General features: G+C 41.5%; 1 long non-coding RNA gene across 2 annotated transcripts; it reads left to right on the plus strand.

The window, feature by feature from the left end:
- LOC310669966 lies at nucleotides 1-27,339 on the plus strand. 2 transcript variants are annotated; one of them, XR_014507461.1, is made up of 3 exons: nucleotides 1-1,427; nucleotides 24,895-25,270; nucleotides 27,095-27,339. It is a non-coding gene; the product is annotated as an uncharacterized lncRNA (long non-coding RNA). The 2 variants fall into 2 exon arrangements; XR_014507462.1 differs by lacking the exon at nucleotides 1-1,427 and adding an exon at nucleotides 11,021-11,140.

Genomic DNA, 27,339 nt, shown 5'->3' on the forward strand with positions numbered 1-27,339 from the left:
CAAACAAACAAACTGCTAAGTGACTGTTTGCTGTTTTTTAATTCAAAGAGAATTCAGGACAGAGTAATACAGATTCACTACCAGAGTAAATAACAAATATTTGACAGATACACTGAAAAATAACAAAATCCCTTATTGTTGGGTATATCCTCAAGCACAATCTTTTACATGTAAAGGAAGAAAACAAAGGTGGCAGGATCCCACTGAAGCAGACTAATTCTGGAGAAAATATGGGAAAGAATTAGCAGGAGGAAGGTTTGAAAGCAGAACAGGAAGAAGAACCAACAGAGGTTAAAACAAGAGACAAAGAGACAAGAGACAAATAAAGAACAAGATGAATGTAAATGAACTTAATAATAAACTGAAAGAAACAAGATTGAACATGTGGTTAAAAAGTTAAATTTGGATGTGATTTTCTTTCACACACATTGTGAAGAACCATAGAAGAATTTTGATTAATAAAAGATTGGAAAAGGACTTTGTAGCCTTTGATGCAACAAAGAAGAGAGGCATGGTAATGTATATAAAACCTGAACTGGATCCAAAGAAGAACAAAGAAGAATATTGATAACTCAAATAACATCAAAAGGAGAAAAAACATTGCCAATACAGTAGGTGTGTATGCACCAAATCAGAAAAAGCTGGCCTTGAAGAAATATTTCTTATTGGGAAATAAGAGTTGAAATATCATATTGATGGGAAATATGAATAGTGTAGCTTCCCTGGAATGGGATACGATTATAAGAAAAATTGATACCGAATACCTGGGGGGGGGGGGCGGGGAGATTCGTCCCATCCCTCTGCTGCTTCATTCCAGTCCCTGACACCAATACTGTCAGGCATCATAAAGACTATCTACCTCTCTTCTCTCTAATAACATTCCCCAACACACCCAATGATTTTCAGATCGAAAGTTTCTGCCTTTGTTCACATCATCTTCAGGAACAAATGCCCAACAAATTCTTAAATCCTGATCAGTCTACTCTGGTATTCATAATTGAGGCTATGGTAGAAAGAAATCAGCTAAGATGGAAACTCGAGTCTTTCAGGAGCTAAAGGATAAAGGTGTGTGTGTGTGTGTGGGTGGGTGTGTGTGGGTGTGTGGGTGGGTGTGTGTAAGTGTAAGCCTGGTTGCTCCAGCAACTCTGGGCGGCTGAGAACATAATAAAAACACAGCAACACATCATCGATTAAAAGCTTCCTGATACAGGGTTGCATTCAGATGTCTTCAGAAAGTTGTGTATTTGCTTATCTATTTGACATCTGATGAGAGGGTGTTCCAAAGGGCGGGAGCCACTCCCAACTACGAAGGCAGCTTGCCTGATTCCTTGTAACATCACTTCTTGCAGTGAGGGAACCGCCAGAAGGCCCTCGGCACTAGACCTCAGTGTCCGGGCAGAACGATGGGAGTGGAGATGCTCCTTCAGGTATACCGGACTAAGGCCGTTTAGGGCTTTAAAGGTCAACACCAACACTTTGAATTGTGCTCAAAAATGTACAGGGAGCCAATATCTTCTAGGCTGGGTGTTATATGGTCCAGCGGCCGCTCCTTATCACCAGTCTAGCTACCAGAATCAACACAGAATTAACCTGTGCATCCATGGACAGATGTGAGTTCAAAATGACCCCAAGGTTGTGCACCTGATCCTGATTATTCAATACCTTCTGAATAATCCTATTATTCAATACATGGCAGCACGGCTTAGGTTTGCAAAGTTGCGTCTGAACAAACCACAAGACATCTGGAACAATGTCCTTGGACAGATGAGACCAAAGTGGAGATGTCTGGCCTTAATGCACAGCACCACCTTTGACGAAAACCAAACAGCACATCAGCACAAGCAGCTTGGTGATTTGGGCTTGTTTTGTAGGCACAGGAGCTGGGAACCTTGTAGTCACTGAGTCAACCATGAACTCCCCTGTATACCAAAGTATTCTAAAGGCAATTTCCCCGACAGCTGTAGCTTGGCCAAAATTGGGTCATGCTGTTAACAGGACAAGGATCCCAAGCATACCAGGAAATCAATGACCTAGTCAAAGTCCAGACCTCAGCCCAATTGAAATGCAATTGAAATGCTGCGCAAGACCTTAAGATAGCTGTGCATAAACAAATGCCAGCAAACTTCAGTGAACTGAAGTGATCTAAGAGACTGATAAAGTCCTACAGAAAATGTTAGCTTCTTATTGTTGCTAAATGTGGTTCTGCAAGCTATTTAATAATAAGATGTACTTAGTTTTTCACACATGGCTTTTCCATATTGTCTTTATTTCTGTTAATAAATGGCACGGTGTAATGTGTCATGTGTTGCTGTTCATCTGAGGGTGGGTGGGTGTGTGTATAAACACATTTTTAAATGTGGAATTGTTCCCAATGTAGTAATGCTATGGTTTTCCCAGTAGTGATGTATGGAAGTGAGAGCTGGACCATAACGAAGGCTGATCACTGAAGAATTGATGCTTTTGAATTATGGTGCTGGAGGAGCCTCTTGAGAGTCCCATGGACTGCAAGAGAATCAAACGCATCCAATCTTAAGGAAATCAGCCCTGAGTGCTCACTGGAAGGACAAATCATGAAGCTGAGGCTCCAATACTTTGGCCACCTCATGAGAAGAGAAGACTCCCTGGAAAAGACCCTGATGAGGGCACAAGAAGCAGGGGACAACAGAGGACGAGATGGTTGGACAGTGTTCTCGAAGCTACCAGCATGAGTTTGACCAAACTGCGGGAGGCAATGGAAGACAGGAGTGCCTGGCATGCTCTGGTCCATGGGGTCACGAAGAGTCTGACATGACTAAGTGACTAAACAACAACAACAACAACAGGACATTTGCAAACAAAGCAGGGTCTACTATGGTTTCAAACTGAATGAGAGACTTTGATGAGATTCCTGCATTGAAGAGGGTTGACTAGATGACCCTTGGAATCCCTTCCAGTTCTACACTTTATGATTCTATGAACAATTTTTTTACTTACATTCCTGGTAAGTCTAAATCGCCTTTGCTTCAGTCACCTCTCTATGGATGCAGCAGAAGTCCTGGCTGGTGCACTTTTTTGTAGGCTAATTTCCACCCCTATGGAGAAACGCCCCTTTCTGTGGTGTTTTAATGAGACTCTGATGAGTGTGCCATTTGTATGAAGAAACCAAGCATTGTGAAAAAGATTACTAAGAGGTCGTGCCCATTTATAATTAAAGATTATGAAGTCACACCTACAATAGCAGCCATATAACAACATACTGGGTCACAGAACACCAATCGTTGACTAAGGGGTAAAGGTAGGTATTGTGATAAGTATGTTACCTCCATTTGCTGGTGGCTTCTCCCAGTATAAGACGTGTATGAGATAGGAGCATGATGTAATACACAAACCTTAATAACATGTTCGGTTTACAATATTGAATCCTAGTGCTGCTCCAGTAAAAGCTCTTCCATTGGCACCATGCTGCATTAATTATGCAGCATGTATTGCTTGCTTTGGAGCCCCAGAAATTCCAGGTTGACATGCTCTGATATCAAAGGGTCTCTGGCATCTGGCACATGTTCAATACTGTCAGGTGGAGGTGAAGGATTCAAGTCCAGCATACATTTGTCAGTTAAGTCAGAGCAGTAATCGCATACATATACGTTGGTCCATTTTACTCTGTCATGCAGTGCCTGCAATTCAGTCACAGACTCATTAAAAACTGAAATTCATCAAGCGGTTTACAATATGATGATGATCATATCTATCTACATCTACATCTACGTCTACATCTATATCTATTGTCAGGCTTTGGGGGATTTTATCCCCCCCCTCCCCCGGTGGCAGCAAGAAGCAGAGAAAAACAAGAAGAGTTCTTACTAATGAGTTTATTCAATCATCACAGCGAGAGACAATGGCATTGCTCCAACTAAGATCCTCTCCACTCCCTTCCTACCAGCAGCACTTTTCCTTACAGTGGCCACCGGGGGCTAATTGCCTCTGAGTCCTTTGCTCTTGCACTCTCAATGAAGGCCGGGTTCTGGGAGAAGGGGGGTCAGAAATACTCTCCAGTGATAACATCTCAGCTGGCTGCTCTGGCTCTGTCTCCTCACCAGGGCATATCTTTCTAAACATATCTGTAACTTGCCTTGGAATGCCCCAAAATTTGCTATCAGCCTCAGTTTTTTGCTGGTTATTCATCTTCTTGTAAAAACAGAGCAAAAATGAGGAAGCCCAGAGAACCAAATACACTACTCTCAATAATGGATAAAGCAAATCAGAAGCATAACTAACCACCCTGGGTGATCCACTGAGCTCAGGTATTGCTGTGAGTCGTGAGGGCCGCTCCCTGCAAGGCCCTTTCCACCTGGCCTAGGGCCTGGGGCCCAGACTGACCAGCTCTACTAAAGCGGTGCCTGGTGAGACCAGAGGGACATTGCCTGACAACAAACCCTAACTATTGGATTATTTTGCCCCATCTTTTAGTGCCTGCCAAACAGCTGTGACATGCTTATGATAATGTTTTATTCTTTTGTTAGTTAGTTATGCTGTTTTAAATGTGCATTTTATATTTGACCTCACTTAGCAGTGGGTTTTTTTTAAAAAAATGTTGTTAACTTACTTTGTGGAGTGTGTATTCCGTAGTTTACCTCCTTTCTAATGTTTTATTTTGAAATCTTTGGGATAATTAAGTTTGTTGTTTTTTTTAGTTAATTATGTTGCTTTGACTGTATACTCTATATTTGACTTTCTTCAGATTGTCTTATTGATGTTTTAATGTGCTATAAACCGCTTTTCGATTTTTCTTAAAATATAAAACGGTATAGAAATGAAATAAATAATTAGATAATCAAATAATTAAATAAATGGTACTTCTATCGCAAACAAAAGTGGGCTAAAAAGGTTTATGAGGGCGTTCTCAGGATACTGCCAAAGAGAACACCTGGCTGTGAACTACAAGAAAACTAAAGTCAAACTAAAGAAAACTAAATTTTCAATAAATTATAGGACCCATTGGGGGTATGTGAATAATCTATTGATCGAACAAGTTAAAGTCTTTAAATACCTTTGCCCTATTTTTCAGTCAGCAGGGTTGTGGGGAGCACACCAGAAATATGCAAAGGAAAAAGCATCTCAAAGCGCCAAAATTCTGACAGGCTTTTTACATACAAAGGTGGCAATCGTATACCATCAGACCTGTTTAAAGCTAAACCCCTGGCATAGTTATTATATGGGCTCAGATTTGGACAGGGCCTCACCTTGGATCTACAGAAGCTGTTCAACCTAAGTTCCTAAGGCAATTTGTTTCTGTTCCATCCTGTGTACCAAACGATTCATTGTGCTAGTCTCCCCTCAGTTGAATTACAGATTTGGTGTAGGACATTTCATTATTGGCTTTGCCTAAATTTAAACCACACTGGACTACTACCCTTAGTATTGCAAGATTGTCATGAGAGTGCTTGGACTATAATTGTCAAACAAAAGCTTTATTTTTCTGGTTTATCATCACAACAGTTATTAACGCTGGGCTTCAGTAAAGTAAATAATTAAATTAGACAGCACCTAATTGAACGACAGAATAATTTGGCCACAATAAGGCAATTTTGTCCATGATATGATTATTTTCTACCTAGTCATTTTGACACTTGGGCACCCTATTTGCAAAATTTAACAATTCCGAAATACAGACATGCTTTCACTTTCGCAAGTTTGAATAAACTGCCTTCAGCTGTACTTGAGGGTCAATTTCAGAAAATTCCACTGGAAAAACAGTGATGTCCATGTGGAGATAGCACTTTTGAGTCAGTGGCTCATGAGTTTCTGGTTGCACTCTTTATAAAGATTTGAGGAGTGAGGGTATTACCCCTCTACTATTGTCCATGCTGGGTTGCTCAACCATTGCTACTGTGTCCTTTCCTCCAGCGGATCAAGATGACCAGGTGGCAGCAAAATCTGCAAGGTTTTTAGAGGGGGCAATTAGAATAAGATCTATTATTTGATTATTTGATTACTGATGTGAACCTCCAAAATGTATTTTGTATAGTTACGTTTTTACCTCTATCTTCAGTACATTTTATTGTATTGTATTTCAATGGCTAGTGGCTGAGGCAAATAAAGATTCTTCTGATCTGAAGTTTTATGAGGATTTATAAAGGGGCGCTGCATCATCACTCCAAATGTCACCAGGGAATGATCTATCTCAGACAATGGGCTCAGCACAAACCCCACTATTGATGGATTTCTGCCTTCCCACTCCCTTGCAGAAACCTGAACCAGGGTATGCCCTGCCTAGGTAAAGGTAAAGGGACCCCTGAACATTAGGTCCAGTCGTGGTCGACTCTGGGGTTGTGGCACTCATCTTGCTTTATTGGCGGAGGGAGCCGGGTGGCCAGCATGACTAAGCCGCTTCTGGTAAACCAGAGCAGCACATGGAAACGCCTTTACCTTCCCGCTGGAGCGGTACCTATTTATGTACTTGCACTTTTAAGTGCTTTCAAAGTGCTAGGTTGGCAGGAGCAGGGACCGAGCAACAGGAGCTCACCCCGTTGTGGGGATTCAAACCACCGACCTTCTGATCGGCAAGTCCTAGGCTCTGTGGTTAAACCCACAGTGCCACCCGTGTCCATGCCCTTCCTAATGGGCCTTTTATTTACTGAGACAGTCTCATGACCCACAGAAGCCATGATTCCTGAGCTGCCCCAGGACCTATAGGTTTTATGATCAAGAGCCATGAGTTACTTCCCTCCCTTGGGACAGTGAATTCTCAAACTTATTGTGAAAGTGAGCAGAGAGGGAGAGATTTTTTGGCAGTGATGAGAGATTGAGAATTGGAGGGATTGTTCTGTGGTATTACGGCAGCAGATAAAGGTGTAGTGTAACTTTTGATTTTGTTTGAAATGTATTGTTATGAATAGATTGCGGACTTCCTTTTTTTGCCGCCATGGTGAACAATGGTTCTCACCAGAGCATGCAGCCGATTAAGGATAATTTGAGAGTAATTTCATTGCAAACCCCCCACCCCAGGTCGGGGGGAGCGCTCTCACTCACAGATTGCCCAGTAGCTGCCTCCCGCTCCTACGGAATGCCCTGCATGCATTGGAAATTCTCCAACGTGGTCACCATGCACAGAGATTCTTCTTTTTTTTAAGCTATATCCGAATTCAGACTTGAGAAGCAGGCATGTTCTGGAAGAAGGAGACAAGTTAACCTGCTGCTGAATGAATCAGCCACTGAGTGCCAAGGTCTTGATCTGGAGAAGATTTTAATCATAATTGGATTGGTATGTGGTAGAGAGAAGCCTTTTTCTCTTTATATATTCACCATGCTTTTTTTATAATGTTGGCATCTCTTCACCGAAGCAAAAAATTAGTTACTAATGGATTGCAATTATTAATGGACTGCAAGAGGGAATCAACCAGAACTTTATAATGCTTATGGATTAATTCAAAGAATGGAACTGTGTGGAACATATTGGGATGTTCTGTGGCAATACCCTCCCACAGAGGATTCTAACTTTGATTTATTATGGTGTTGATGAGATATCAGCTTGTTATCAGATGGGAAAGTATTGAAAGAAAATGCTGAAAGTCTGCCCACATTAATGGCCAGATGCCAGACCACTTTCGGTTCTGAGAAAAGCAAGGTGGTGAAAGGTCACTACGCAGTAAAACTGAGTCCTTGGAGCAGGGGGGAAATGCTGGAAATGATTAATTGTGAGGGGGCCACTAGGGGCACCTTGACAGATGGCTGCCAATAATGTCTTCTCCAGCTTCCACGAGGTAATTAGAGGCTGATATGGGGAGTATATCAGTCTCCCTTCGTCTTTTCAGAGAATTGAAAAGACGCTGCCTCGCCTGCTGTTGCCATAAATCACCCCCGAGTTCAGAATGAAGGAGGGGGTGAGAGGCACTAGGCGGATAGCCCTTGGGCAGGTTCGGAGCTCCCTGCCAGCTACTTTCAGGAGCGAGTCTGGTTGCGATGTTTAAAAAGAGGAAAAGAATAGGAGCAACAAACGCACATGCTTCAAGAGAAGTCAGGAATGCTTTTATCTGCTAATAATTTTACCACTGAGAGAAGAAGAGCGAGACAGAAGGACGAAAGTAACAGAGATAACATCAGAGAACTGCCGACATGTTGGTATGTGAAACGGTACGAAAGGTGGGGGAAGACTTTTTTATTTTAGCTTTATGTGAGTATCTAATAACCCTCCCCCTCAAAAAACCGTCTCGACGACCAATTTGCAAGTGGGAGTGAAAATGAACTGTGTGAAAAAATAGTATGTCTGTGAAAGATTTGGAAAGAAGTGAGTCTCTCTCAGTGACGCAGCAAGAAATTTTTCGATGCATAGGCAGACCTCGGCTGCAAGATGGATGGTCTAGGGAGGAAGAGCCGCTTGGATGTCAGGCTGGAATCGTAAATCTGAAAGGGCTGTTATCCTCCTGGAAGACTAATTATGAGGCAGGGGGTCTGGAAAGTAAACGAGTGGACATTTAGATTGTATTTCATCGGAATGACAAGATGGTGTGTCTGCTCGAAAACTTGACTGTTGGATTTTTATGAGAGACATACAAGAGAGCATTACAAAACCCACACAGAGACAAAATAAGACTGTTCCTTTCAATCCACTTGTGGAGAAAACTCGGAGGTGACAGATAAGGAAAATGAATAATGACAAAGATGAGAAGATGGGACTGGAAACATCATTGTAGTGAGGAAAGCAGTAGGAATTTGGATCTTTGGATTCCTGACGATCGAGGAGCATGGGTACCCCCCACACAAAAAAATTTAATTTGGAAAACAATTGGACTTTATGATGTGTATTGATATAATTTGGACTAATTGGTATGATATGTTTAATCTGGCAAATGGAAACTTAATAAAAATTATTGGGGGGCGCGCGATGATTAATTGCAACAATAAAGGATGGTTGAATTTTTTGTTAAAAAAAAAACATTCCACACAGAAAGTTACCAGATATAAATTCCTCTTGCAAATTAAAGGATATGGAACAGTTAAATACGAATGAAAGTCAACACATCAGTGGCTGATAAAATAAAGGATCAACATAGGAACTGTAAATAAAGGATCAACATAGGAACTGACCCGATTGCTGCAAATAGGCAGGAAGGGAGCTTGGGCAAAGCACCTTCTCTAAAAAAGCCCATAAGGAAAATTCTGGTTCCGAAGGGTCCAGTGGTGTCGGAGAACGCTCCCTAGGAGTCTCCAAAGCTCCGAAGGGAGCCACGGAAGCTCCAATATTGAACGCAGAGACACTGTGCAATCAAGACCTCTCAGCAAAACCCCCCAAGTGCCACCATTAAAGCGGCAACTTCTCTATAAAGTAAAAAGAAATCAGACCAATTTGGACATTTTTTTATATATTTGGACAAACATATATATATATATATATATGATCCACACCAGGGAGGTAAAGAGAAGCCCCCCCCCCTCCGTCATGGCATAAAATCTGGAGGGACTAAGAGAAGAATAAATGACATACCCCTTCCACCCCATTGTAAATTGATTATAATGCTACCTCTGAACTTTTGATCAGCTTTAACCCAGTGATTTCTGTTATCTCCTTAAACATACTTTGGCAAAAAAATTGCACATATTTACACCCCCACCCCATTTGAACATAATTCCGCTTCCTGGCATCCCCTCCAACATAACACCCAATATTCCTTGTTTATTTGATTTAATCTGACTGGTGTTAAATACCATCTCTAAAAAAATTTATAATAATTTTATTTTATTCTTATGGACAGCATTTTCAACGTAGACTGAAATTAGTGGAGCTCCAACCAGGGCTTTTGTTGAACCAATAAATCTTAAATAATTAACTGCCGGTGTCATCTTCTGGGGGGGGGGAGACCCTTGCCTTAAATTCTTGATCCTCCTTTCCTACTAATATTTTATAAATTTCACTTATTTCCCCTTTTATAACTGTATTTTCTTCTTTATCGCCTCTTTTTATAGAGCAGTCTCTATCCTCCTACATTATCTGTTCACAGACCAGAAATGCTGCAACACATGGCTCTTGACTATAAAACCTCTGGGTCCTGGTCTCCATGGCAACCATGAGACCATTTCAGTAAATTAAAGGCCCAACACATAAGACAGAACATACCCTAGTTCAGGTCTCTCCATGGGAGTGGGAAGGCAGAAATCCATTCGTAGGGACGTTTGTGCTGAGCCCATTGTCTGAGATGGATAATTCAATGGTGAAATTAAAGTGATGATGCAGTGCCCTTCTATAAGGCTGGGGGATCCATTAAGGTGGTCTGTTCCCAGAGACTTATTGGCATCTGGTGGATTCCTGAATACTCTCAGGAATTTTCAAGTTGGCATGCTCACCACTTCTCTCAAAGTCTTGCTATAGAATAGGGAATTAAGGTAGGCACTTGACAGGTTGGCTCTCAAGTGTCATCCTCAACACTCTCAAGTGCCTTCCTCAACACTAAAGCAAACAGGGCTCCCTCATATTCTCAGGAGTGTCAGGCGATGAAGCAGAGCAGTGCCTGGAAGGGAATCAGCAGCTTGCAAGGCAACATCTCTCTCTGGAAAGCCTGTGGTTTTATCTGCCTTTTAGAAGACAGGAGTCCCTGGCTTCCTGTGGTCCATGGGGTCACAAAGAGTCGGACACGACTAAACAACAAAGTGGTTTTAATGAGTTTTAATTAGCTTTAACTCTTCTTCAAGTGAATCATGAAGTGGCTAGTGAAGATAAGATACATGTGCTTTTTATGTTTTCTGGTTCTGTTTGGCTTTTACAAGCCATGGATATTTGTTCTTAATGAGTCTATGACTGAATCGCAAACAGAGTGTTGCGAGTACAATTCCTATCTTTATTCCTTAGTCAAGAACTGGTTTTCTGTGACCCAATATGTAATTGTACATTATAAAAATTATTGTAGGTGTGACTCCATACTTTGTGTTTGATTACAAATGGCCACAACTTCCCAGGAAGCAGCCTCCCCAAGCCTTCTCTCTTTTTCACAATGCTTCTTTTGTTCATACAGATGGCACACCCACCACTGTCTCTTTAAACCTCCACATAAAGGGACGTGTCTCCATAGTGGTGGAAATTAGCCTACAAAAAAGTAGAGCGCCAGACAAGACTTTTGCTGCTCTCAGAGGGAGGTGACCAAAGTCAAGGCAATCTAGGCTTACCAGGAATGTAAGTAAAAGTTTTTGTTCATAGAATCATAAAGTGTAGAGTTGGAGGGGGCCCAACGGGTTGTCTAGCTAACCCCCTGCAATCTCAACAAATGATTCTTGCTTAGTTTTGCAAATGTGCTAGTAGTTGTGTTATTTGTCAGTTACTGTGCATGGGTCAGCAAAGAGAGAGAGAGAAATGCTGTCTTGTCTGAATGTGTGTGTAAAAACCAGTTGTATGAAAATCTTAGCCTGTTTCTACATTGTCAACTTAAAACACAGCTAGGATGTTTGCTACTTGCGGAGATGAAATTAAGCACTTACAGTTTTTCAGATATTATAACACTGAGAAGCAGAAATTTAATTACTCCCTGTAACACAGCTATTATTGGAATCAAAACAGCTGTGGTTTAAAGCCCACTTACCCTTATCAACCCCTTCATGGATCACTGCCTTGCCGTGGCGAAGGGGCTTGAATAACTCAGAGAAGCTATGAGCTATGCCATGCAGGGCCACCCAAGATGGACAGGTCATAGTGGAGAGTTTTGACCAAACATGATCCACCTGGAGCAGGAACCGGCAAGCCACTCCAGTATCCCTGCCAAGAAAACTCCATGGACAAAGACAACAGGCATATAAAAGTTATGACGTTGGATGATGAGCCCCTCAGGTCGGAAGGCGTCCAACATGCTACTGAGGAAGAGCGGAGGACAAGTACAAATAGATTCAGAGCTGATGAAGCGGCTGGGCCAAAGCCGAAAGGACGCTCAGTTGCGAATATGCCTCGAAGCGAAAGGAAAGTCCAATGCTGTAAAGAAAAATATTGCATAGGAACCTGGAATGTAAGAACCATGAGCCTTGGTAAATTGGATGTGGTCAAAAATGAGATGGCAAGAATAAATATTGACATCCTGGGCATCAGTGAACTAAAATGGACAGGAATGGGCGAATTCAGTTCGGATGACCATCATATATACTACTGTGGGCAAGAATCCCGTAAAAGAAATGGAGTGGCCCTCATAGTCAACAAAAGAGAGAAAGAAAGTCAACATAGTCAACAAAAGAGAGAAACAAAAGCTGTACTGGGATGCAATCTAAAAAATGATAGAATAATTTCGATACGAATCCAAGGCAGACCTTTTAACATCACTGTAATCCAAGTTTATGCACCAACTACTGGTGCTGAAGAAACTGAAATTGACCATTTCTATGAAGACTTACAACACCTTATAGAAGTGACACCAAAGAAGGATGTCCTTCTCATTATAGGGGATTGGAATGCTAAAGTAGGGAGTCAAGAGATAAAAGGAACAACTGGCAAGTTTGGCCTTGGAGTTCAAAACAAAGCAGGGCAAAGGCTAATAGTTTTGCCAAGAGAACAAGCTGGTCATAATGCAGTAAAGATGGTAATGAACTTACTATCAACTGGTTCCTTTAGATGGAGGATGAATGACTCTCTGTTTAGAGATGAGGAAATAACCAAGAAGGCCCAGAAAACCCTGCAAGATTATTTTGAGATAAATTTGAACACCATGGTGGAGAAAAGAACTGTTTGGGACGCAAGCAAAGCTGTTATGAGCGGGTTTCTGATACAACAGAATGCACTCAAGAAGATACTACAACAGGAAAAAAGAGAAAAGATATTGGAAAAGATTAAGGAAGGTGAAAAGAGATTGAGAACAAAACCAAAATCACAGGAAATTTTAAGAGAGATAAAGTTATATCAAGTACAATACATGCAAATGATAAATCAAGAGATTGAATGGAAGATCAGACAAATGAGACAAAGAACCTTCGAGTCAGCAAATAAATGTGGAAAGTTATTGGCATGGCAAATAAAGAAGAGACAGAAAATGAACACAATAACAAATTTGGAAGTGGAAGGAAGAATTACCATATTTTTCGCCCCATAGGACGCACCGGCCCATAGGACGCACCAAGTTTTTTGGGGGGGAAATAAAGGGGAAAAAATTATTTCCCCCCCAGGCGCTTGTGGGGCCGGCAGTGGGGAGAAGCGCTCTTCTCCCCACCGCCCACCTGCAGACCAGGTCCGGGGACAGTGGGAAGACGCGCTGCGCCTCCCCGCTGTCCCTGGAGCTTGCGGGGCTGGCGGCGGGGAGAAGCATGCGTCTCCCTGCCGTCAGCCTCCAAACCACATCGGGAGACAGTGGGATGGCAGCGTTCCGCCTCCCCTCTGTCCCCCGATCTTGTGGGGCTGGCGCTGCGGCTCTCCTGAAGCCTGGAGAGCGAGAGGGGTCAGTGCGCACCGACCCCTCTCGCTCTCCAGGCTTCAACGAAAGCCTGCATTCGCCCCATAGGATGCACACACATTTCCCCTTCATTTTTGGAGGGGAAAAAGTGCGTACTATAGGGCGAAAAATACGGTATACAGAACCCAGTTGAAATTAGGAGTGCTTTTCAAAAATACTGTAAACAGCTCTATTCTCAACAACCACAGAAGGAAGCAGATATAGAGGAATTTTTGAAAGTGAATGGGCTACCGAAAATATCTCAAGAAAGTAGATCTAAACTGAGCTACAGGATAACAGAACAAGAGGTTGAGAGTGCCATTCAGAATATGCAATTGGGCAAGTCTCCAGGACTTGATGGGCTGACTTCAAGATACTACAAATCATTGAAAGACTGGTTGAAGCCTTTGAAGGAAGTCTGTAATGACATACTTCAGGGGAAAAGGGAAAGAAGCCTTTGTAACACTTATACCAAAGACAGAATCTGAAAAACACCAACTTAAGAACTACCGCCCTATATCATTGCTTAATGTGGATTACAAAATTTTTGCAGACATTTTGGCTAGAAGATTAAAGAAAGTTTTAGTAGAGGAATCATAGAATAGAATCATAGAATCATAGAATCATAGAGTTGGAAGAGACCACAAGGGCCATCGAGTCCAACCCCCTGCCAAGCAGGAAACACCATCAGAGCACTCCTGACATATGGTTGTCAAGCCTCTGCTTAAAGACCTCCAAAGAAGGAGACTCCACCACACTCCTTGGCAGCAAATTCCACTGTCAAACAGCTCTTACTGTCAGGAAGTTCTTCCTAATGTTTAGGTAGAATCTTCTTTCTTGTAGTTTGGATCCATTGCTCCGTGTCCGCTTCTCTGGAGCCGCAGAAAACAACCTTTCTCCCTCCTCTATGTGACATCCTTTTATATATTTGAACATGGCTATCATATCCCCCCTTAACCTCCTCTTCTCCAGGCTAAACATGCCCAGCTCCCTTAGCCGTTCCTCATAAGGCATCGTTTCCAGGCCTTTGACCATTTTGGTTGCCCTCCTCTGGACACGTTCCAGTTTGTCAGTGTCCTTCTTGAACTGTGGTGCCCAGAACTGGACACAGTACTCCAGGTGAGGTCTGACCAGAGCAGAATACAGTGGCACTATAACTTCCCTTGATCTAGATGCTATACTCCTATTGATGCAGCCCAGAATTGCATTGGCTTTTTTAGCTGCCGCGTCACACTGTTGGCTCATGTCAAGTTTGTGGTCAACCAAGACTCCTAGATCCTTTTCACATGTACTGCTCTCAAGCCAGGTGTCACCCATCTTGTATTTGTGCCTCTCATTTTTTTTGCCCAAGTGCAATACTTTACATTTCTCCCTGTTAAAATTCATCTTGTTTGTTTTGGCCCAGTTCTCTAATCTGTCAAGGTCATTTTGAAGTGTGATCCTGTCCTCTGGGGTGTTAGCCACCCCTCCCAGTTTGGTGTCATCTGCAAATTTGATCAGGATGCCCTTGAGTCCATCATCCAAGTCGTTGATAAAGATGTTGAATAAGACCGGGCCCAAGACAGAACCCTGTGGCACCCCACTAGTCACTCTTCTCCAGGATGAAGAGGAACCATTGATGAGCACCCTTTGGGTCCGGTCAGTCAGCCAGTTACAAATCCATTGAGTGGTAGCAGAGTCAAGACCGCATTTTACCAGCTTCTTTACAAGAATATCATGGGGCACCTTGTCAAATGCCTTGCTGAAATCAAGGTAGACTACATCCACTGCGTTCCCTTCATCTACCAGGCTTGTAATTCTGTCAAAAAATGAGATCAGGTTCGTCTGACATGTCTTATTTTTCAGAAATCCATGCTGACTATTGGTGATCACAGCATTCCTTTCTAGGTGCTCACAGATTGTTTGCTTAATGATCTGCTCCAGAATCTTCCCTGGTATTGATGTCAGACTGACTGGGCGGTAATTATTTGGGTCCTCTCTTTTCCCCTTTTTGAAAATAGGGACAACATTTGCCCTCCTCCAGTCTGCTGGGACTTCGCCTGTTCTCCAGGAATTCTCAAAGATGATTGCCAGTGGTTCTGAGATCACATCTGCCAGTTCTTTTAATACTCTTGGATGCAGTTCATCTGGCCCTGGAGACTTGAATACCTCTAAACTAGCCAAGTATTCTTGTAGTATCTCCTTAGTTATTCTGGGCTGTGTTTTCTCTGCTGAATCATTTGCTCCAAATTCTTCAGGTCGGGCATTGTTTTCTTTATCGGAGAAGACTGAGGCAAAGAAGGCATTGAGGAGTTCAGCCCTTTCTGTGTCCCCTGTTTGCATTTCACCATCTTCTCCTCTGAGTGACCCCACTGTTTCTTTGTTCTTCCTTTTGCTACGAACATACCCATAAAAGCCTTTTTTGTTGCTTTTAACCTCTCTAGCAAGCCTGAGTTCATTTTGTGCTTTAGCTTTTCTGACTTTGTGTCTACACGTGCTGGCTATTTGTTTGAATTCCTCTTTGGTGGTTTCCCCCCTTTTCCATTTTTTGTACACATCCTTTTTTAATCTTAACTCAGTTAAAAGTTCTTTAGATAGCCACCCTGGCTTCCTTAGGCACCTTCCATGTTTCCGTCTCATTGGTATTGCCTGAAGTTGTGCTTTTACTATCTCCCTCTTAACAAACTCCCAGCCATCATGAACTCCCTTTCCTTTTAGTATTACTGTCCATGGGATCTCACCCAGCACTTCCCTAAGTTTTATGAAGTCGGCTTTCTTAAAGTCAAGAAATTGAGTCCTAGTATGCTTGGCTGCTCCTTTCCGTTGTATAGTAAACTTCAGAAGAGCATGATCACTTGCGCCTAATGATCCTTCCACTTCTACCCCATTAACCAGGTCATCGACATTGGTTAGGACCAGATCTAAAATGGCTGTTCCTCTTGTTGCTTCTCCCACTTTCTGGACAATGAAGTTGTCTGCAAGGCCAGTGAGGAATCTGTTTGACCTTATGCTCTTGGCTGAGTTTGACATCCAACAAATATCTGGGTAATTGAAGTCCCCCATTACCACTATCTCCCTTCCTTTTGCATGCTTGGCCATCTGTTCCAGGAAGGCATCATCTATGTCCTCCGTTTGGCTTGGGGATCTATAGTAAACTCCCACAATGAGGTCACTGTTATTCTTCTCTCCCTTAATTTTGACCCAAATGCTCTCACTTTGGCTTTGAGGTTCTAAATCTTGGATCTCTTCACAGGTATACACATCCCTGACATATAACGCCACTCCTCCTCCTTTCTTGTCTGGTCTGTTTCTCTGAAATAGATTGTATCCCTCCATTTTTACATTCCAATCGTGGGACTTATCCCACCAGGTTTCAGTGATGCCTATTATGTCATATTTAGTTTGCTGTACCAAGAGCTCAAGCTCATCTTGTTTATTTCCCATGCTTTGTGCATTAGTGTACAGACATTGAAGTCCATTAGTCATTCCCCCGTGTCTCTTATTTAAGGATTTTTTCCTCCCACCACTAGGTCTGCTTGCTGTTTGCTCCATTTGGTCTATGACATTTGGATGATCATCTTCATCAATTGATAGACTCCTACCTTCAGGAGCACTGTCTCCCTCCCCCACATTAGTCAGTTTAAAGCCTTCCTGATGAGGTTTCTGAGTTTTTGGCAAAAACTTTCCTCCCAACCGTTGTGAGATGCAGCCCATCGCTTGCCAGAAGTCCATCTTCAAGAAACTGCAGTCCGTGATCTAAGAATCCAAACCGTTCCTGTTTACACCATTTGCGAAGCCACCTGTTTACTTCCACTATTTTCCCCTCTCTCCCTGGGCCACGTCGTTCAACTGGGAGGACAGATGAGATGACGATTTGTGCATTTAATTGCTTCAATTTCCTGCCCAGAGTCTCGTAGTCTCTTTTGATCTTCTGGTAGCTATTGCTTGCAGTGTCATTGGTTCCCACATGAACCAAGAGGAAGGGGTATTTGTCAGTGGGTTTTATGATTCCTGGCAGTCGTTCAGTTACATCTTGGATCTTAGCCCCGGGGAGACAGCACACTTCCCGAGACATCTTGTCAGGCCCACAGATCACTGCTTCTGTTCCCCTCAGTAGGGAATCCCCTATCACCACTACACGCCTCCTCTTAGATTTGGTCGGGGTTCTTCCGTGAGCGGTCCGTTCCAAGGTCGCCTGCACATTCCCTGAGGACTGACTTTGCTGCTCATCTTCATATACTTCATAGATTCATAAGGACCAAGCAGGCTTTCTTCCAGGAAGGCACTTATCTGATAATGTAAGGAATATAATAGACATTTTGGAACTTTTACAGGAAAGGATAAACACAAAAGCAGTTTTGATATTTGTGGACGCGGAGAAAGCCTTTGACAATATTTCTTGGAGTTTTATGAAGAAGAATCTCCAAGGAATGGGGGTAGGCCAAGAATTTGAAAATGGTATAGGTGCAATCTATTCTGAACAAAAAGCTAAACTAATTGTTAATAATGTTGTGACTGAGGAGTTCAGAATAGAAAAAGGAACACGACAAGGTTGCCCAATCTCCCCATTGCTTTTTATATCAGTCCTGGAGGTGCTGTTGAACATGATTAGAAAGGACCATTTGGTCAGAGGGATACAGGTCGGAGCTAAACAATATAAATTAAGAGCATTTGCAGATGACCTAGTTTTGACATTACAGGAGCCAGAATCTAGTGTGAAAAGAGTTTTGGAACTGATTCAGGAGTTTGGTCGATTGGCAGGTTTTAAATTGAATAAGACAAAGACAAAGGTCTTGGAAAAGAATCTAACAGAAATTGAGAAAGAAAGGTTTCAGAATGAGACAGGCTTGACAGTGGTGAAAAAAGTAAAATATTTGGGAATTACTATGACCGCAAAGAATGGGAATTTATATAAAGACAATTATGATAAATGTTGGATGGAGATAAAAAAAGATTTAGAAATATGGTCAAATTTTAAACTCTCACTATTGGGTCACATTGCTGTGATAAAGATGAATGTATTGCCAAGAATGTTGTTTCTATTCCAGACATTGCAAATTATTGATAAAACCGACTGTTTCAAGAAGTGGCAGAAAGATATATCCAGATTTGTCTGGCAGGGCAAAAAGCCAGGAATAAAATTTAAATTATTAACTGATGCAAAGGAAAGAGGAGGCTTTGCCCTGCCAGACTTAAAACTTTATTATGAAGCAGCAGCTTTCTGCTGGCTGAAGGAATGGCTACTTCTTGAAAATACAGATACACTGGATTTAGAAGGATTTAATAATGTGTTTGGTTGGCATGCATATCTATGGTATGACAAAGTTAAAGTGCATAGAATGTTTAAAATTCACATTGTCAGGAAAGCACTGTTTAATGTATGGACTAGATATAAAGACTTACTTGAAAATAAGACCCCAAGGTGGTTGTCTCCAATGGAAGCAAAAGCTCTAAAAAGACCCAGTATGGAGGCCAATTGGCCAAAATATTGGGAGATTCTAGAACAAGATGGAGACAAATTGAAATTGCAGAGTTTTGATAAATTAAAAAGCAGAGTCCATGATTGGCTTCATTACCATCAGATAACGGAGGCTTATAAATTGGATAGAAAAATTGGTTTCCAGGTGGAAAAATCAAAATTGGAAACAGAACTGTTAGAACCCAAAACTAAGATCTTGTCAAGAATGTATAACTTGCTGTTGAAATGGAATACACAGGATGAGGAAGTGAAATCAGTAATGATGAAGTGGGCACAAGATGTTGGTCATAATATAATGCTAGCTGACTGGGAACGGTTATGGACCACTGGTATGAAATTTACGGCATGTAATGCCTTAAGAGAGAATATTATGAAAATGATATACAGATGGTACATGACACCAGTCAAGCTAGCAAAAATATATCATTTGCCCGATAATAAATGCTGGAAATGTAAAGAAACTGAAGGTACATTCTTTCACCTTTGGTGGACGTGCCCAAGGATCAAGACCTTCTGGGAGATGATCTATAATGAATTGAAAAAAGTGTTTAAATACACCTTCCCAAAAAGCCAGAGGCCTTTCTCCTGGGCATGGTCAGCCAACAGGTGCATAAGAAGGATAGGACATTCTTTATGTATGCTACAACAGCAGCAAGAATACTCATCGCACAGTATTGGAAGACACAGGAGCTACCCACGCTGGAAGAATGACAGATAAAAGTCATGGACTATATGGAATTGGCAGAAATGACTGGCAGAATCAGAGACCAGGGAGAAGAGACGGTGAAGGAGGATTGGAGGAAGTTTAAAGACTATTTACAGAAACACTACAAGATAATGAATGTTTGACGACACCAGATTGAATGTAAAAGGTAATTAGTAAAAAAAAAGTTTAAAGATTAAAAAGATCTAATATTTTAAGACATAAGGAAATGTAACTATATTAAGATATTAAAATTATGACAAAATCATATTAAGACAGAGGGAAGGAATTTGCTGATAGAATATATGATCTGGAATACAGAGAAGGGAGGTCTGGGGAGGTCGGAGAAATAAGTCAATGCAAAGAATATAACGAGGATAAAAATTGTTTTTAATTTTTTCTCTCTTATTTTTCTTTTTCATATTTTTTGCTGTTTTGTGTTTGTATGTGATTGTATTTTTCTATTTTTTTGTTGTATTGTGTTTTATCTTTTGTCGCCTTATATCTATTGTAAAACTGAATAAAATATTTTTTTTTTAAAAAAGAGAACAAGCTGGTTATCACAAACACTCTTTTCCAACAACACAAGAGACAACTCTACACATGGACATCACCAGATGGGCAGCATCGAAATCAGATTGATTATATTCTCTGTAGCCGAAGATGGAGAAGCTCTATACAGTCAGCAAAAACAGAGACAGGATTAATATTGGCTAAGAAAGTGAAATATTTGGGGGTTAATATGATGGCGATAAATGTGAACTTGTTTAAGGATAATTATGAAAAATGCTGGTCTGAAGTGAAAAGGGATTTAGAAATATGGTCAAACTTGAAACTATCACTGTTAGGCCGAATTGCTGTTATAAAGATGAATGTATTGCCAAAGTTGTTGCTTTTTGTTTCAAATATTGCAAATCGTGGACAAAATGGACTGTTTCAAGAAGTGGCAGAAAGATATTTCTAGATTTGTCTGGCAGGGCAAGAAACCTCGAATAAAATTTAAGATATTAACAGATGCGAAAGAAAGAGGTGGATTTGCCCTGCCAGACCTTAAACTTTATTATGAATCAGCCGCATTTTGCTGGCTGAAAGAATGGATGCTTCTTAAAAATACTGATCTTTTAGATCTGGAAGGTTTTAACAATGTATTTGGTTGGCATGCATATTTGTGGTATGACAAGGTTAAAGTTCACAGAGCTTTTAAAAATCATATTATCAGAAAAGCATTGTTTAATGTTTGGATAAGATACAAGGATTTGTTAGAAAATAAAACCCCAAGATGGTTGTCACCAATGGAAGCGAAGGCATTGAAAAAACTCAATATGGAGGCCAAATGGCCGAAATATTGGGAAATTCTGGAGCAAGAGGGAGACAGGCTAAAATTGCAGAGTTTTGAAAAATTGAAAAACAGAGTGCGAGATTGGCTCTATTATTATCAAATAATGGAGGCATATAATTTGGACAAAAAATTAGGCTTCCAGGTGGAAAAATTAGAAACAGAATTGTTAGAACCCAAAGTTAAGAATTTGTCAAGAATGTATAACTTGCTGCTGAAATGGAATACTCAAGATGAAATGGTGAAATCTGCTATGATTAAATGGGCACAAGATGTCGGGCATAACATTATGATGGCTGTCTGGGAACAGTTATGGACCACAGGTATAAAGTTTACGGCATGCAATGCCTTAAAGGAGAATTTAATGAAAATGATTTACCGGTGGTACATAACACCAGTCAAGTTGGCAAAAATCTATCATTTGCCCGATAATAAATGTTGGAAATGTAAAGAGACTGAAGGCACTTTCTTCCACCTTTGGTGTTCGTGCCCAAGGATTAAGACCTTCTGAGAGATGATATATAATGAAATGAAAAAGGTATTTAAATATACCTTCTTGAAGAAACCAAAGGCCTTTCTCCTGGGCATGGTCGGCCAATTGGTGCCAAGGAAGGATAGAACCTTTTTTATGTACGCCACAACAGCAGCAAGAATACTCATCGCAAAGCATTGGAAGACACAAGTTCTACCCACTCGGGAAGAATGGCAGATGAAGCTGATGGACTATATGGAAATGGTGGAAATGACTGGCAGAATCCGAGACCAGGGAGAAGAGTAGATGGAAGAAGATTGGAAAAAAATTAAAATATATTTACAGAAATATTGCAAAATTAAGGAATGTTAGAAGAATATTGGAATGAAATTATATGGTTTTAGCAGAAATGTTATAAAGAATTAAGTAAAAACTGATTGTTAATGGGCTAAAGTGGAAAATTTAGTTAGAGTTAATTTATAGAACAAAAATTGAGAAAGAGGTAAAGGATTTGCTGAATTAGCATTTGAACTAGAATACAAAAAAGGGAGGTGTGAGGAAGTTGAGGAAACAAGTAAATGAAAGATAATGATATGGAATTTGGATGTGTTTCTTTTTTCTCTTTATTATGTATTGGGTTTTTTCTTGTTTTTGCCGTATTGTTAAATTTTTCAGTGTGTCTTTTTTCTTTTACACTTTTTTCTGTAATTATAAAACCTTTAATAAATATCTTTAAAAAAAATAATATATATACAGTCAGCTCAGATCATCAGCTTCTTATAGCAAAATTTAAGCTTAAACTGAAGAAAGTAGGAAAAACCACTGGGCCGGTAAGATACAATCTAAGTCAAATCCCTTATGAATACACAGTGGAAGTGAGGAACAGGGTGGAAGTGAGGAACAGGTTTAAGGATTTAGATTTGGTGGACAGAGTGCCTGAAGAACTATGGATGGAGGCTTATAACATTATACAGGAGGCAGCAACTAAAACCGTCCCAATGAAAAGGAAATGCAAGAAAGCAAAGTGACTGTCCAACGAGGCCTTACAAATAGTGGGGGAGAGAAGGCAAGCAAAATGCGAGGGAGATAGTGAAAGATACAGGAAATTGAATGCAGATTTCCAAAAAATAGCAAGGAGAGACAAGAAGGCCTTCTTAAATGAGCAATGCAAAGAAATAGAGGAAAACAATAAAATGGGGAAAACCAGAGATCTGTTTAAGAAAATTGGAGATATGAAAGGAACATTTTGTACAAAGATTACCATAATAAAAGACAAAAGTGGAAAGGACCTAACAGAAGCAGAAGACATCAAGAAGAGGTGGCAAGAATACACAGAGGAACTATACCAGAAAGAAATGGATGTCTCGTATACCCCAGGTAGTGTGGTTGCTGACCTTGAGCCAGACATCCTGGAGAGTGAAGTCAAATGGGCCTTCGAAAGCACAGCTAATAACAAGGCCAGTGGAAGTGATGATATCCCAACTGAACTATTTAAAATTTTAAAAGATGATGCTGTTAAGGTGCTACACTCAATATGCCAGCAAATTTGGAAAACTCAGCAGTGGCCAAAGGATTGGAGAAGATCAGTCTACATCCCAATCCCAAAGAAGGGCAGTGCCAAAGAATGCTCTAACTACCGCACAATTGCACTCATTTCACACGCTAGCAAGGTTATGCTTAAAATTCTACAAGGCAGGCTTAAGCAGTATGTGGACGGAGAACTCCCAGAAGTGCAAGCCGGATTTCGAAGGGGCAGAGGAACAAGAGACCAAATTGCAAACATGCGCTGGATTATGGAGAAATCTAGAGAGTTCCAGAAAGACATCTACTTCTGCTTCATTGACTATGCAAAAGCCTTTGACTGTGTCAACCACAGCAAACTATGGCAAGTTCTTAAAGAAATGGGAATGCCTGATCACCTCATCTGTCTCCTGAGAAATCTCTATGTGGGACAAGAAGCTACAGTTAGAACTGGATATGGAACAACTGATTGGTTCAAAATTGGGAAAGGAGTACGGCAAGGCTGTATATTGTCTCCTTGCTTATTTAACTTATATGCAGAATTCATCATGTGAAAGGCTGGACTGGATGAATCCCAAGCCGGAATTAAGATCGCCGGAAGAAATATCAAAAACCTCAGATATGCAGATGACACATCCTTGATGGCAGAAAATGAGGAGGAATTAAAGAACCTTTTAATGAGGGTGAAAGAGGAGAGCGCAAAATATGGTCTGAAGCTCAACATCAAAAAAACGAAGATCATGGCCACTGGGCCCATCACCTCCTGGCAAATAGAAGGGGGGAAAATGGAGGCAGTGAGAGATTTTACTGTCTTGGGCTCCTTGATCACTGCAGATGGTGACAGCAGCCATGAAATTAAAAGACGCCTGCTCCTTGGGAGATAGGCGATGGCAAACCTAGACAGCATCATAAAAAGCAGAGATATCACCTTGCCAACAAAGGTTAAAGCCATGGTTTTCCCAGTAGTGATGTATGGAAGTGAGAGCTGGACCATAAAGAAGGCTGATCGCCAAAGAATTGATGCTTTTGAATTATGGTGCTGGATGAGGATCTTGAGAGTCCCATGGACTGCAAGAAGATCAAACCTATCCATTATGAAGGAAATCAGCCCTGAGTGCTCACTGGAAGGACAGATCGTGAAGCTGAGGCTCCAATACTTTGGCCACCTCATGAGAAGAGAAGACTCCCTGGAAAAGACCCTGATGAGGGCACAAGAAGCAGGGGACAACAGAGGATGAGATGGTTGGACAGTGTTCTCGAAGCTACAATCATGAGTGTGACCAAACTGCGGGAGGCAACGGAAGACAGAAGTGCCTGGCGTGCTCTGGTCCAGGGGGTCACGAAGAGTCGGACACTACTAAATGACTAAACAACAACACCTTATCAATTTTGTCTCTTTTCCCATACTATTTTGTTACAAGTTGTAGTGGAGATAGAGTAAAATAAAAATTCAACTATGTAAAGGTCTGTTTTCAGATGACTTAGTAATTTGTAAACAAAAATGCAATGGTTGTGTATTGTGGCATGGTCCCCAATAACCCAACTAGAAAGACGTTCTAGAGGCAGTTATAACAGGGTTTGGCCATTGGCATCTGTTCTTATCTGGCAGCAGTGCTGTTTTCCATTTCACATCCACAGAAAGAGGCACTTTGCAGTGAATTCCAAAATGCTGCCACCCATCGGCTCACTATTTTCCCGACCCTCCCTCTTGTTTGGTGTTGTGTTCACTCCACATAATTTAAGTCGAGCTGCACTTTTAGGAGCTGCACTTTTAGGAGGCGGGGAACCATTTCTGCTGACTCAAAGAGAAGTGACCCTTTCTCACTTTCCTTAATACTTCAGCAGTGGACTGAAACCAGCTTGCTTTACAAGAAATAAATGGAGTCATACACTTGTCATTTTGTATCTACTTCTATCTACTTGGCAAATTACAGTGGGGAAAACTAGGGAAATATTAAATAGCAGGAGATTTCATGTAATCATGAACGCTGCTGGAATGGCAGTTCAAACTGATATACTGCATTTTTTGTTTTCCAGGTAAACAGTCGTTGAAAATACCATCAAAACCAAAGAAGGTTTAACTGAATTTGTTTCCTTCATTGACATACACGTGGGACTTCATATCAGGAAACCATGAGCTGCTTTACTCAAATGCTGGGAAACTGGATTAGTTTTCCTTACTTGGAAGAATACCTGAGCTCAAGGACTTACTCTTGGTGGTTGCGCATGCTTCTGATTTTGCCTTGTTCAATCATTATAATGACGTATTTGTTCATCTGTGCAATCTCATTTTTGCTATATGTCTACAAGAAGAGGAATAACCATCAAGAAACTGATTTTGATACCAAATTTTGGAAAAAGCCAAGGCAAATTACGTTTCAAGTTTTAGATACATTTGGAAAGATATGGCATGGTGAGTAAATGTTTCTTTCATACCAATAATTCAGCTACTATACTTTCATAGGACTGAGCATCAGAATTTCAGACTTGAGGCCCTGGAACAATAGTTACCACTACGGTTTTAACTGTGTGGTGGGTACACAGCGAATTTAATGAGTATATCATCGTGTAGTGAGACTTTGAGGGTGCAATTTTATTGAGCATGGTAAATCACTAGGTAACCCTGAAGCATAAACTCTGGACACAAACCATGGAATTTGTCAGCACAGGATGTGATGATGTGGTGATGGCTGCTAATTTAGATGGACACTGCGTGAAAGAGGTTGATGGAATACAGAGGGCTTGATCAAGAGGATCCATCTTATGTTCTCATTGCATCCCAGAGTGTAATGTTGCTTTAGATGTTGAAGCATAAATCAGAAACGCATTACTAAAACCAAGCTTGGGTCATAAGGATGAAACCCTCTGGCTACTTAGGACATGGTCAAGGGTGCATCTGTCTGGGAAACTTTTCTCTCACATTGTAAAAAGTGATTCAGACAATGGCCTGAAGATGCCTGAAATTAGACCTCTTAGGGATGGGGAAAGAATGTGCAACACTCTGTACAGAAGGGTAATACTGTTCTTCAAATAAAAAAGGCTCAGGAAAATATAGTATTATAACCCATATGAAAGTCAGGGGCATCTTAACCATTGGCGCTAGGGGTGCACGGCACCCGGGTGCCAGGCTCACAGGGGTGCCAGGCTGAGAGTCCAGGGCCGAGCGTTGGAGTCTAGGGAAGAGCTGCCAACAGCTGAGCGGAGCAGAGCCCGTCAGAGTTCATCTTCTGCAGGCGGCTCTTCCTCGGACTCCAACGCTCGCTCCCAAACTCGCACCAACCTGCCCGCAGCAGAAGAGCCTGTCGACTCTTGCCCCAGCTAACTGTTTCAGTGCCATGCCCAGAGCACCATGAACGTCGTGGGCACTGCACGATGCATCCTGTTGCATGTGCCGAGCTGTGGATTCCTTTGCTGGCTTTCCCGCTGTCGTCACACACTCCCAGCACCGCCCAACGTGACATCCCAGCGCAGAACAATGGGGAATGCAAGTGGCAGCAAAGGAAACATCTCTGGACAGGATCCGCCGTGTGCCAACAGTGCCGATGGCAGCAACAAATCCGACGAATAGCAGCGAATGGATCCCAGTTAGCTGCCATGCAGCGGGCGGTGAGGAGGCAGCAGGTAGACAGCGTGGCAACTGTGCCGCCTGATATTTTGTTCCCCCCTAGCATGGAACCCGCACCCACCTTCATGCGCCCCTGTGCGTTTGGCGCTGGAACCCCTGTTAGTTGGCTCTGTGAGTCACTGCGTCTGCAACCATTCTAAAGGTAAACAATTATCTCCTTTAAAAAAGTCAACAACTTTGGGGTCCCCTGTTAAGAAACGCTCGACAACTCTGGGCAACCTAGGGGTGCCTGGTGGATCTTTGCACCCCGACACCGCATATGCTTAAGATGGCCCTGATGAAAGTTTAAAGGAGATTGAAACAAGAAGTCACAGTTTTAGCTCACTCAAAGACTAGGCAAATATTTTCCCACCTGCGCCCAAAATTAAGCAAGGAACGAAGATTCCAGCAGAGGAGAAATATCATTTATTATGTGAGCACAACAGAGAAAGTTCTGGCCCATGTGGATGACAACCTAGTATCCAGAATGCTGCAACATATAGGAAAGCTTTTTAACTGATCTTAAATTTCAGTTTTCTGAACCACAGTGTTTTCTTTCAATAAAAGATTGCAATATTCCATTTATTTTTCAACAAAATAACATTTATTTATTGCATTTTATATTATTTCCAGGTTATGAAGTTTTTGGCATGGAACATCTCCCTAAAGGACCAGTGCTTATTATCTATTATCACGCAGTTTGTACTATTGACTATTTCTTGCTTATCGCTAGACTTTTCAAGGAGACAGGGAGAGAGTGCTTTTCAGTATGTGATCATGCAATATATCGGTTTCCAGGTAAGTTATTAAATTTAAATAATGCTTTTTTTCTTAAAATATGTGAAATATGATATAAAATAAAGCTATAAGATATAAAA

This window comes from Podarcis tiliguerta, assembly GCF_965153285.1.
Source record: "Podarcis tiliguerta genome assembly, contig: HAP1_SCAFFOLD_109, whole genome shotgun sequence".
Lineage (NCBI taxonomy): Eukaryota > Metazoa > Chordata > Lepidosauria > Squamata > Lacertidae > Podarcis > Podarcis tiliguerta.